Raw genomic sequence first — 11,855 nt, forward strand, 5'->3', positions numbered from 1 at the left:
TCCTCACACAGCAGCCAGAGAGATCTGTATGAACCGTAGTGGGATGGTGTCTCTGCCCTGCTTAAAACCTTCCACGCCTTCTGTGGCTCCAGCTCTCCCCCATCTCCATGTTCTCCCCTTGACATGTGACTTAGACTCTACTTTTTCATGGGAGGAGCTTCAATTTCCCCACCCCTTGAACTTGGGCTGGACTTGGTTTGACCAATAGAATTTTGCAGAAGTGACACTGTGACAATTCCAAGACCTTGTGGCTTCCATGCTGTCTCACCAGTAGCCCTGCTTCCACTTTGAGAAAAAGGCTGGGCTGGAGGATGAGTGATCACATGGGGGAGAGCTAAGTCCTCCCAGCAGGGCCATTCTAGACCCACTGCCAGCAAGCTGACCCTCAAACAAGTGGGAAAGGCCAGCCTAGATCATCAGAGCCACCTAAGTGACCCCTAGCTGACCACAGAGGCATGAAAGGGCCCAGACAAAAGCAGAAGGACTATGACACCTAGACTCATGTACTCACACTTAATGCTTATTGTTTTAAGCCACTGAATGTTGGGGTAATTCGTTTTGCAGCATTATTGTAGCACTCACTGACTGAGACAGTCTCCCTTTGCTTTTTGTATTAAAGTCAACCTCCCACTTGATCTCAGCTCTTCCCACTCCTCCCTTCTCTCACTCTCACCCCCTCACTCACTTTGCCCAGTCACAGTTTTTTTGCATTCATTTTCTTATGAGAATCTCCCTTTTTCCTGCTTCCTGGTCTCCCTGACCATCCAATCTAGCACATGATAGGTCTTCAATAAATATTTGTTGAGTGAATGAATGAATGAATCAGTTGATCAATGAACAGACATCATTACTCATTGTTCTCATGGGGTTTACCACCCAGTGGAGGAGATGATGTTACCAGATCACAGACTCAACCTGGCACGAAGGAGAGTGTTTAAGGAGGGAACAGTCAGGCTATCGAGGAAGGCTTCTCCAGGGAAAGGACATCAGAGCTGGGATCTAAAGGATGAGTAAACATCAATTAGGTAAAATGGGCAGGGAAAGGCATTTCAGGCAAAGAGAACAGCAGGTGCCAAGGCCCTAAGACAGGAGGGAGTTTAACAAACTCAAAGAAATGAAGAGAAGTGGCCAGGCATTGTGGCTTATGCCCATATTCCCAGCACTTTGGGAGGCTGAGGCGGGTGCATCACGAGACCAGCCTGGTCAATATGGTGAAATCCCATCTCTACTAAAAATACAAAAATTAGCTGGGAGTGATGGTGGGTGCCTGTAGTCACAGCTACTAGGGAGGCTGAGGCAGGAGAATCACTGGAACCTGGGAGCTGGAGGTTGCAGTGAGCTGAGATCATGGCACTGCACTCCAGCCTGGGTGACAGAGTGAGATTCCTTCTCAAAAAACAAAAAAAGAAAGAAAAAGAAAAAAATGAAGAGAAGCTGAAGTAGGGGATTTTGATTTTTTTTAAAGCAAAAGGAGACTTTAAAGCCCCGTAGAATGGTCACCCCTTCCTTCCCCTGCATATGCACCCCCACCTCGGGAAGTCTGGGGCTGTTTCATTAGTATTTTCCCACTCTTCCTCTTATGACAAATAGGGGACCTGAATTACTAGAAAGCAGAAGATCCTAGGGTTTAACTAACTACCCTTGAAGCTTCTCCCAGGATTTGCTAGACCCAGTTTCTTCCACGTGGGCCCAAATCTTCCAGACAAGACCATCAGAAGCCCAAGTTGGAGCCAGTAACCTCAGAAGCTCCCATTTATGGGGTTCATAGCAACTGCCTGGTGTTGTGCTAAGGATTTTATAAACACTTTTATCTCGGACTTCAGGACTTTCCCAGTCATAAAATAAACTAGCACTAAAGCAGCTATTCTCTTTCTTCTTATGGGGCCTGAATGGCAATTAGCTTTTATCACAAAAGCAACTCTGTTTGATTTAATGGCTACCTGAGGTGGGAAAGATTGTCTTGATTGATTAGTAATGTCTGCCTTGGTACAGGAAGGGAGCTTGCATAATGTATGCTCCGCATTTGCCATTTTGCTTTAGGTAGTGCTCTAGTAGTTCCTCAAAAATTTCAGCTTGGTATGTGAGCCAACTCTTGAAGGTCAACTCTGCACTGACCAGCCAGGGAAAGAGGCATTCCCAACAGGGAAAACTTCAAGGAACAAGTTTTTGGAGGGCCACAGGGCAGGACAGTGGGGCAGCAGGGAGTGACAGGAGGCATGCACTTGGAAGGGCAAGTCCAGGACAGGTCAGGGAGGAAGGACATCCAGGGCTAGCTTAAGGAAATGGTTGGGAAACTGATTCAGCTTTCAGAATTGCCTGTGTTTTCCTGCAGTCCTGATGCTCATACACACAACTGGGGTGATTTCAGCTTGACAGAGTGCTGATTTGGGTGAGTTTCTCATGCTATGGTTTTGTTCCATTAGACCAGGGGTCAACAAACTGTAACCCATGGGCCAAATCTGGCCTGTGGCTTGTTTTTGTAAATGTGTGTTATTGGAACACAGTCACACCATTTGTTTACATACTGTTTACGGCTGCTTTACTCGACTCTGCTACAATGGCACAGTTGAGTCATTGCAGCAAAGACCATCTGGCCTGCAAAACGGAAAATACTATCTAGCCTTTTATTGAAAGAGTTTGGAGAACCTCCAGTCATCACTATACTAGGCAGGTCACACATAGTATTGCTAATCCTTCTAGCAACCCTGCAAGATACTGCAACCTGCTCTTTGCAGATGGGGAAACTGAGGCCCGAGGAAGTAAAGTGACTTGCCAAGGGTCACACCATGGGTGACAGATCTAGGACTCTAACCAGATTTATTTGATGATAAATTCTGCTTCTTTCTTTTTTCACACTCTCACTTTAAAAGCTCTTGAGAGCTTTTTATACACATGAGAAATGGCAACTCCAAGGCATTACCCACTGTCAAATTGGGGCAGTGAGAATATGGGTGGCTGTTGGTAGTTCCTTTGTCATTTTCTGTTATTTCTCTTATTACTACTGTTGAGTGATTACAAGATGCCAGACACTTTATCTATCATTCTCAATTTGTCCTCACAATAGCCCTATGAGATAGGGTGCATTATTATCCGATTATAAATGGGGAAACTGAGGCACAGAAAGGGGTTGCAATTTTCACAGGTCCTCTTAGGGACGGCACTGGGATTTGAACCCTGGCTTGTTCTGGTCCCTACCTGCAGGCTTCATCTGTCTTTGGAGAATATCGATCCTGTTCCTCCCATACCTTTGTTTTCATGGTCCAGATTCTCTGAAATGTTCCCATCTGTTATTTCCTATGAGTGTGTGTTGTGCAGGAAGGTGTGTAGGTGGTGAGTGCAGGAGGGTTTTATTATCCCTATTTTCTTAATGGGGAAACTGAGGCCCAGAGTGGGGAAGTGGGTCTGAGTAGCTGGGACAGGAGGGCAGGGCTCCATGCGTGGCTCGGTTCTTCCTCCCTCCCTTCGATCAGAGCTAAGCGCCATCCTCTCCCCTTCCTCCCATGGTCCCCCTCCTCCAGACTCATCCCCCCCAGGGAGAGCCGAGGAGGACAGTGATGGATTTGGGCCAGCCTTCATTTTCATTCTCAATCCCTGCATCTCGCGCTTGCTCTCCCTCCCTCTCCACTTCTCCTCCTGCAGACGGATGACAAGTGAGAACGTCTGTGACCCAGAGAAATTATCTTCCCTTCTCTTTCACTGCATAATTTTCTGCCCTCTCGTCTGGACAAGCCTGGGTGATTTTTAGCTACAAAAAAGAGGGAAAATTATCATTCAGGAAAAAAAAAAAAAAATAGAAGGAGGCTCCTAGCCATCCGACAGACAGGCTGTCTTCTGGGTGAAAATGAGAATCTCCTGTCTTGTGAACTCGGTGGGGGACTTTGCAGGGGGTGTTCACACCGCAGGATGACTGTGAGCACCCCAGAGGGCCAGGCCCATGCCCCAGCAGATTCTAGAGGCTTGAGGCCCGTGCAGATTTTTCTGGGAGTACCCCAATGTCTACCACATGTGGGTGCACACCTGGAGGACTTCATGGGGGAGGCAGCACGGTCATGAGGCCCCTGTGATTCAATTGCATCACCTCACTCTCCAGCCCTGTGCCTAGGACCTGGCAACTCTTCCCCAGCTTGTGGCTTTCTGGAAGTTTCTTTCTCCCGCCCTGCCGATCACATACACCTGCATGCCCAGACACTACGCTACATGCTCAGGGCCTGCTCCACAGGTCGACATACTAAGTCTTATTATTTCTAAAAATAAAAATCTCTATTTTATTTTTCTGATTTAAAATTTCAAACATTACAAGAAAAGGCTTAGCAAGTAAAGGTCCCTCTTTTTTCTCAACCCTTTTAGTATAACCACCACTAATGGGTATCCGTTTTGCCAGACTTTCCCATGCAAACATCATGATTATAAAAAGGTACACACACACACATGCATATGCACATGCGCACATGCACGCGCGTGCGTGCGCGCGCGCACACACACACACACACACACACACACACACACACACACATACACACGACTCACTGAGTTCCTCACCCAGCACTGGCATTCTCTGTGTGGCCTTACGCAGATAGCTCAACCTCTCTGAATCTGCTTCCTTGTCTGTAAAACAGACACAGTTATAGATTGTAGGTTGTAGGGAAAACCAAATAAATTCACACATGTAATGTGCTTAGGACAGCGCTGAGTACATAGAAAGGGTAGAGGAAGAACATTGGAATACACTCACCCCAGCCCCAGCACTTTAATCAGCCTAGCCTCTCTTTGTTTTACATATTATGAATTGTTTAGGAAAACAGGTTCTCCTGCTTAAAACAGCACACACACACATACACACACCAGTTGTAAAACTTCTAGCACTGGGGTCTGAGCAAGGCTGTGGTTAGCAGACTAAGCTGGTGTACTCCTACTGTGTGACCTTGGATGAGTGACTTTGCCTCTCTGGGTCCCAGTTTCACCATCTATAAAATGGGAATAATAATAGCATGGAGGGCTCTTGTGAGGAGTGACTTAGGTAAAGTCTATAAAACAGACAGCAGTGCCCGACATACCGTAAAGATTGCCCCCAAATAGTAGCTGTTGTTGTTACTAATTAGCTGTGAACATGACTTTGCATTGAATGGATTCGAGGGAGTGTGTCCTTATTCAGGGACTAGAAGCAACTATGACCTCCCTCTTTCCCAACCCCTGCTGTCACTTTGGGGTCAGAGATGGGCCTCACAGGGTTAGTGAAACCTCTGAAATTATGCGCTTGCACACCCCTTTTGCATCCACTAAAAATGGTTTTCTTCCCAGGCAAAGATCTTTCTCTTTCATCAGATACTCAAAGTGGTCATTAACCCAAGAGAGTTAAGAACCCCTGAGCCTTAACACAGGCTCTCTGCTTCCTGCAAAGATCTGCTTTTCTACTAAGGAGAAGCCAGAGTTTGAATCTCTAAGCAGTGTTCTAAGGACTCTTCATGGCCCCAGAAATCCTTCCAGGGAACCTGGGGGGCTTTTCCGTTTCTCACCTCATATTTTTGTACAACTAGATTTTCTTCATATGCCTCAAGCAAAACAACAGGTTGCAAAAGAGGGTTTAAGAATCCAGGTGTTGCCAGGAGCGGTGGCTCATGCCTGTAACCCCAGCACTTTGGGAGGCTGAGACAGGTGGATCACTTCAGCTTAGGAGTTCAAGACCAGCCTGGGCAACACGGTGAGAACTTGTCTCTACCTAAAATACAAAAAACTAGCCAGGTGTGATGGCATGTGTCTGTGGTCCCAGCTACTCAGAAAACTGTAGTGGGAGGATCACTTGAGCCTGGGGGCGGAGGTTGCAGTGAGTGAGCTGAGATCATGCCACTGCACTCCAAACTGGGTGACAGACAGAGTGAGATCCTGTCTCAAAAAAGAAAGAAAGAAAGAAAAAGAATCCAAGTGTTTTCTGTTCAGCCAGACACTTGCAAAAATGTAGAACAATGCCACTCTGTAACCTCCACCTCCTGGGTTCAAGCAATTCTCCTGCCTCAGCCTCCCGAGTAGCTGGGATTATAGGTGCCCACCACCACATCTGGCTAATTTTTTGTATTTTTAGTAGAGATGGGGTTTCACCATGTTGGCCAGTCTGGTCTCAAACTCCTAACCTCAGGTAATTTGCCTGTTGCAGCCTCCCAAAGTGCTGGGATTACAGCTGTGAGCCACTGTGCCTTGTCTTTCTCATTAAATTTTTATTTTTACAACATGATTAGCTTTCTATAAAATATGTAATGTTAATATATAATGACTTTATAATTATTATTTTTAAATAATTAAGCCTTTTAAATGTCTCAGTTTTAATTTCTAAAACACTAAATATGGATACACATAGCTTACATAAATAAAAGCTCTTTGAAATCCTCAATATTTTATGAGTGTAAAAGTATCCTGAAACCCCAAAAGTCTGGGAACTTTTGTTCTTTGGAAACCTACCTGGTTGTGATAGAAGGAGCTGTGACACATCCAGCTCTAACCCAGGGCTTTGGCTATGGGGCATTCTGGGAGATGTGGTAGTTGAGGCAGGCTAGTGGCAGGAAAAAGGGGTGATTAAGGATCAGGCCAGCTGAACAGTAGCCAGAAACAGCCACCCTTAAGGGTCATAAAATCAGCAATGGATGTGTAATAATATGGAGAAAATAGTGTTTTGTCGAATTCCTCTCAGGAGAGTCTTGTATGAGGCTGTTACAGGGATAAGTAGTGAGGTCCCCAAGAGGCTTTCTCAAGTAACAGTGTTGATTGCTAAACTGCCTTGTAAGGACTGTGTATCTCATAACTAACTGCAAGGCCATTCATTTTCCTCTAACAGATGGCAAGAGGTTATGCAAGTTTGGGGCCAGAACGGAATTGCTGCAGTTCCTGGAGGAGAGGCTGAACTTTGCCACCAGAGGGCACTCTTTCTTGCCATCTCCCCTAAAAGCTCTCTGCCGCCCCTTAAAACAGTGCAGAGCAAATACCTTTACTGGCTTTTACTTGGAGGGGCAGCAAGTTATTGGTTATACTGGGCAGAAAATGTGGGCTGATTGTAAAGAAGGAGCAAATGGAGAAGCAGGTGAAATCAGCAAAGAGGCAAATCAGGACTCTTGGGCAGGAAAGGGCTCCCTTATTCATCAAGAGTGAGTTTGTGGCTCACTCTGTAAGACTCAGGACCCAAGGTGAAAACATGAACTCTCCTGTTAGGAAATTATGCTTACTGAGAAACATCCTCGGGGGCCACAAGGAAGGTGAAAATCCCAAATCTGCTGGGGAAGGAGACTGGCAATAGGAAAGGAGGTTCCTTGGCCAACCATCATTTAATATGGAATGCTTTATCTTTAAGAAATAGATTCAAAGAATTCAAACTCAAGGCTGACTCACATAGAACCTGGCTGTCTTTGCAGGTTGGAGGTGAATAATCAGGATATCTGTCTGCCTTGTTAAAGAGGCTAAAATTCTTCTCCTTCCCTTCTGTCCCTAGTTTTCCCTCAGCAAGCCATGCATTTTCTGCCCAACTGAGGAAATTTTGAATGCTCTTGAAAAGGTTCTAGAATGCAGCTGTGAAGCCAGAGGTATTTCTTTCACAGATAAGCTCCAGGGCAGTTAACCACAAGAGGGGCAAGTCATGCCAGGCTCTGCCAGTGGGAAGGACAGAGGTTTGGGGATTGGGGGAGCTGTGGATGACTCTCAACTCTCAAATCTTACTTCTACAACATCCCAGAACATTCCTGTTGTATGGTCTTGGTTCTGTCACTGAATCTCCATCAGCCAGGGTTCTGGGAGGAATGAAATTGTAATTGAGGGAGGTTTAAAGGAACAAATGTGTGGATGAGGTTAAGAGACATCAGAACGGGGAATGAAGCTACTTGGGACTGGTGGCAGTGAGGAGCCATTACACCTTGTCCCTATAAGGTAAGGTGAGGCAGAAGCTACTGGTGGTACCCAGGGAGCTCATGCTTTCTTAATAGGATCAATTTCACCCCCCAAAAGGGGCAAAAATTGATTATTGGGAGGTGAAACAGATCTTACTCTGTTTGTAGGAAGCACAAATATACATACAGCACATAAACAGGAACAGTATATCTGCAGTATTGTAATTTCATGGAAGGATTAGAAAAAAGTCTAGAAAGTCTTCTTAGGGGGATGATCATTTTTTAAAAGGTTGGCTGAGTACAGTGGCTCACACCTGTAATCCCAGCACTTTGGGAGTCTGAGGCAGGCACATCGCTTGAGCCCAAGAGTTTGAGACCAGCTGGGAAACATAGAGAAACCTCCATCTCTGCAAAAAATAGAAAAATTAGCTCCGTGTGATGCCGCATGCCTGTGGTCCCAGCTACTCAGGAGGCTGAGGTGGGAGGATCACCTGAGCCCAGGAGGTCAAGGCTGCACTGAGCTGTGATTGCACCACTATACTCCAGCCTGGGCAACAGAATGAGACTCTGTCAAAGAAAGAAAGAAAAGAAAGAAAGAAAGGAAGGGAGGGAGGGAGGGAGGGAAGGAAGGAAGGAAGGAAGGAAGGAAGGAAGGAAGGAAGGAAGGAAGGAAGGAGCATGCATGAGAGAGAGAAGTAAAGAAGGAAAGAAAGAAAGAGAGAGAGAGAAAGAAGAGAGAAAGAAGAAAGAAGAAAGAAAGAAAAGAAAGAAAGGAAAGAAAAGAGAGAGAGAGAGAAAGAAAGAAGGAGAAGGAAGGAAGGGAGAAAGAAGGAAAGAAAGAAAGAGAAAGAGAGAGAAAGAAAGAGGAAAGAGAGAGAGAAATAAGGAAAGAAAGAAATACAGAAAGAGAGTAAGAAAGAAAAGGAAAGAAAGGAAGGAAGGAAAAGAAGGAAGAAAAGAAGGTCAAGAAACACTGCTGCCCCTGCTGGAGAGAACTGCTGGTTAGGAGCTATGACCTCTGGCACAAGACATGACCAACTCATGGTGCTCCCACAACAGGGCATCAGGGGCATTAATACCCCAACCTCTTTCTCCCCCTGACCTCCCATCTTCTGCCACTGCTTCCTATTGGCCAAACACAACCAGAAGCCTGAAAGGGGATCTATGGATGAAGCCCACATGGGCTCTGCCACCAGGCACAGAGCAAGGTAGAGAATAGTAAAGGGTGGATCAAAAGCGGCAAACAGATGATGTCCACATCTGAGCCTGGACATCTGAGTTAATTTCCACCACTTACAAGCTGAGCGACTTTGGGCAAGATCTATTAGGTTCCCTGGTCAGCTCCACTTCCCAGTTCTCTGTCAGAAACTATATCTCTCTCTCTATCAGAGAAATTGGGTTAGAGTTGGGTAGTTTGAAATAAACGAATGCAGTCTCGATATTTGGGAAGCTTGTGGTTTAACAGGGAGATAGACTCACAGAAAGGACAACTACCCTGCAGAGAAGTAAATCAAGGGATGTACAAAGGTCACAAGAGGTGAGGAGGAGGCAGAGAAGAGGAAGGGGATCCCAGTTGGGCTGGGCCCTGAGAGATGGGTAGTGCCCTTCATACCACTGAGGCTGAGCTGCCTCTGTGCCTCCGTTTATGCTGTTCCATCCCAGAATGTTTCTCCTTCCTCTCTCTAACTGCTTAGGTTTCATCCATCAGAGGCTTTTCTTCCCTGATATGAGGTCTATGCCACCTTCTTTCTGGTGATTTCTTGGCGCTAAAGACAATCCTGTTGCTAAGTAATTTCTGCTGTCTTGCTTCCTCTAATAGACAGCAAACGCCTAGAGGGAGAGAGGGCAGGGCTGCTCTTCAGATAGAAGGCCTGGGGCCAGGGCTAGTTTAGAAGCTCAGGGCTCCGTAAGTAGTTGTGGATTGGCTCATTAGAGCAGCAGTTCTCAACCAAGGTTGAGAACTTTGCCCTTCAAAATTATCCGGGAAACGAAAATGTCACCAATGTCCCAGATAAATTATTCCAAAATCTCTAGGGATAGAATCAAGGCCTGGATGTTTTTCGTTTGTTTGTTTTTAAGACAGGGTCTCACTCTGTCACCCAGGCTGGAGTTCAGTGGCGTCATCATGGCTCACTGCAGCCTCGACTTCCTGGGTTCCAGCTATCCTCCCATCTCAGCCTCCTGGGTACTGGGACTATAGGAACAGGCCACCCATGCCCAGCTAATTTTTAAATTTTTTTGGAGAGACAGGGTTTTGCCATGTTGCCCAGGATGGTCTTGAACCCCTGTCCTCAAGAGGCTGCCAGCCTCCCAAAGTGCTGGGATTACAGGTGTGAGTCACCACACCAGGCCAGACATGAATGTTTTTCAGAAACTCCCTAGGTGATCTGGATATTTATCTAGGTCTGGTCTGAATCATATGATATGCTTTATAACTACTATCTACATGTGTACATTTCTACCCTTCCTATGTTTTTGAAACTGAGGTATAAATTAGATAATATGCACATGCTGATGAATTTTGACCTATGTATACACTGTGTACCTATCACCCAGATTAAAATATAGAACGTTTCTCTTCTCCAAAGGTCATTGCTATCTTGTTACCACCTTCAGTTTTGCACGTTCTTGAACTTCAGGCCAGTGCTGCTGTGGATGTCAGTGGTTTCTTTTTCACAGCTGAACTGTATTCTGTTGTGTGGATATACCACAATTTATTTATCCATCCTCTGTTGACAGACATTTGGGCTGTTTCCAGTCTTTCGCTATTGCAAATAATACTGCTATGGACATTTGTATATAGATCCTTTGTCTATATTCTTATTGTAATGACATTTTATTCCTTTCTCCTTTCATGTTGCACTCCAAGTCCAATTTTCCTTTTTTTTTTTTTCACATCTGCAACATATTTATTTTTCAAAGGAATGCATTTTGAGAGAAAATAACATGGGGCAGAGATATGGAATAGAAAATAAATACAAGGCCAGGGGCGGTGCTCACGCCTGTAATCCCAGCACTCTGGGAGCCCAAGTCAGGCAAATCACTTGAGGCCAGGAGTTCAAGACCAGCCTGGGCAACATGGGGAAACCCCGTCTCCACTAAAAATACAAAAATTAGCCAGGTGTAGTGGTGGGTGCCTGTAATCCCAGCTACTCAGGAGGCTGAGGTAGGAGAATCACTTGAACCCAGGAGGCAGAGATTGCAGAGAGCTGAGATCGTGCCACTGCACACTCCAGACTGGGTGACAGAGCAGAACTCTGTCTCAAAAAAAAAAAAAAAAAAAAAAAGAAAAGAAAAGAAAAGAAATACAAATGTAGGTGGTTTTGCTAATTGTTTTATAACCATAACAAACTAGTTCAGTGACTGCCTTGTGTAAAACACAATGAAGGTTCCAAGATCAAGGCTAAAAATTTTAGTCTCTGGTTTTTGGGACTTAGGGTGCAGTCCTTGATTTTGGATGGATCACTGGGTGTGTGGCACAGTCCATGCTTTTAACCAGATTTGAATAGAAGTGTGGCCACTTGGCCCAGGTGGAAGCAGATGAAGCATTTGGTTTCACGTGTCACATAACTCCTGAAGTTCCTCCCCACGATGCAAGTCACGTGGGATTGGGCCTCTTGTCAAATTCCTTCTTGATATGAGCTGGAATGTCCTTCTGTGTATTCTATTTCTCTAGCGCCCGAGTAGTGCACTCCACCAACTCCTATTGCATCTCTTCCAAGATGTCAGCATTTTTTATCAAAGCCTTTAGGTTGCACATGGTTACCTAGGGAGCAAGCAACCCTCCTACCTCGGCCTCCCAAAGTGCTGTGATTACAGGCATGAGCCACCATGCTCAGCCATGTCTGGAGGTATCTAGGCGCAGAACAACCATGTCATGGTTGAAATGCCACTGGAAGCACATTCCCTAGAGGCAAATGTGGCATGCAGAATATTCTATATTATTTCTGGGACAGCTACCTTGACATCCATCTTTTATGATAACCCTATGGT

At 45.5% G+C, this 11,855-nt stretch overlaps 1 pseudogene; it reads right to left on the reverse strand.

Annotated features, from left to right (window-relative positions):
- Positions 1-11,353: 11,353 nt before the first annotated feature.
- On the reverse strand, positions 11,354-11,622 carry LOC112635493 (annotated as a pseudogene).
- Positions 11,623-11,855: the final 233 nt, after the last annotated feature.

Source organism: Theropithecus gelada, chromosome 11, assembly GCF_003255815.1.
Source record: "Theropithecus gelada isolate Dixy chromosome 11, Tgel_1.0, whole genome shotgun sequence".
NCBI classification, from domain to species: domain Eukaryota; kingdom Metazoa; phylum Chordata; class Mammalia; order Primates; family Cercopithecidae; genus Theropithecus; species Theropithecus gelada.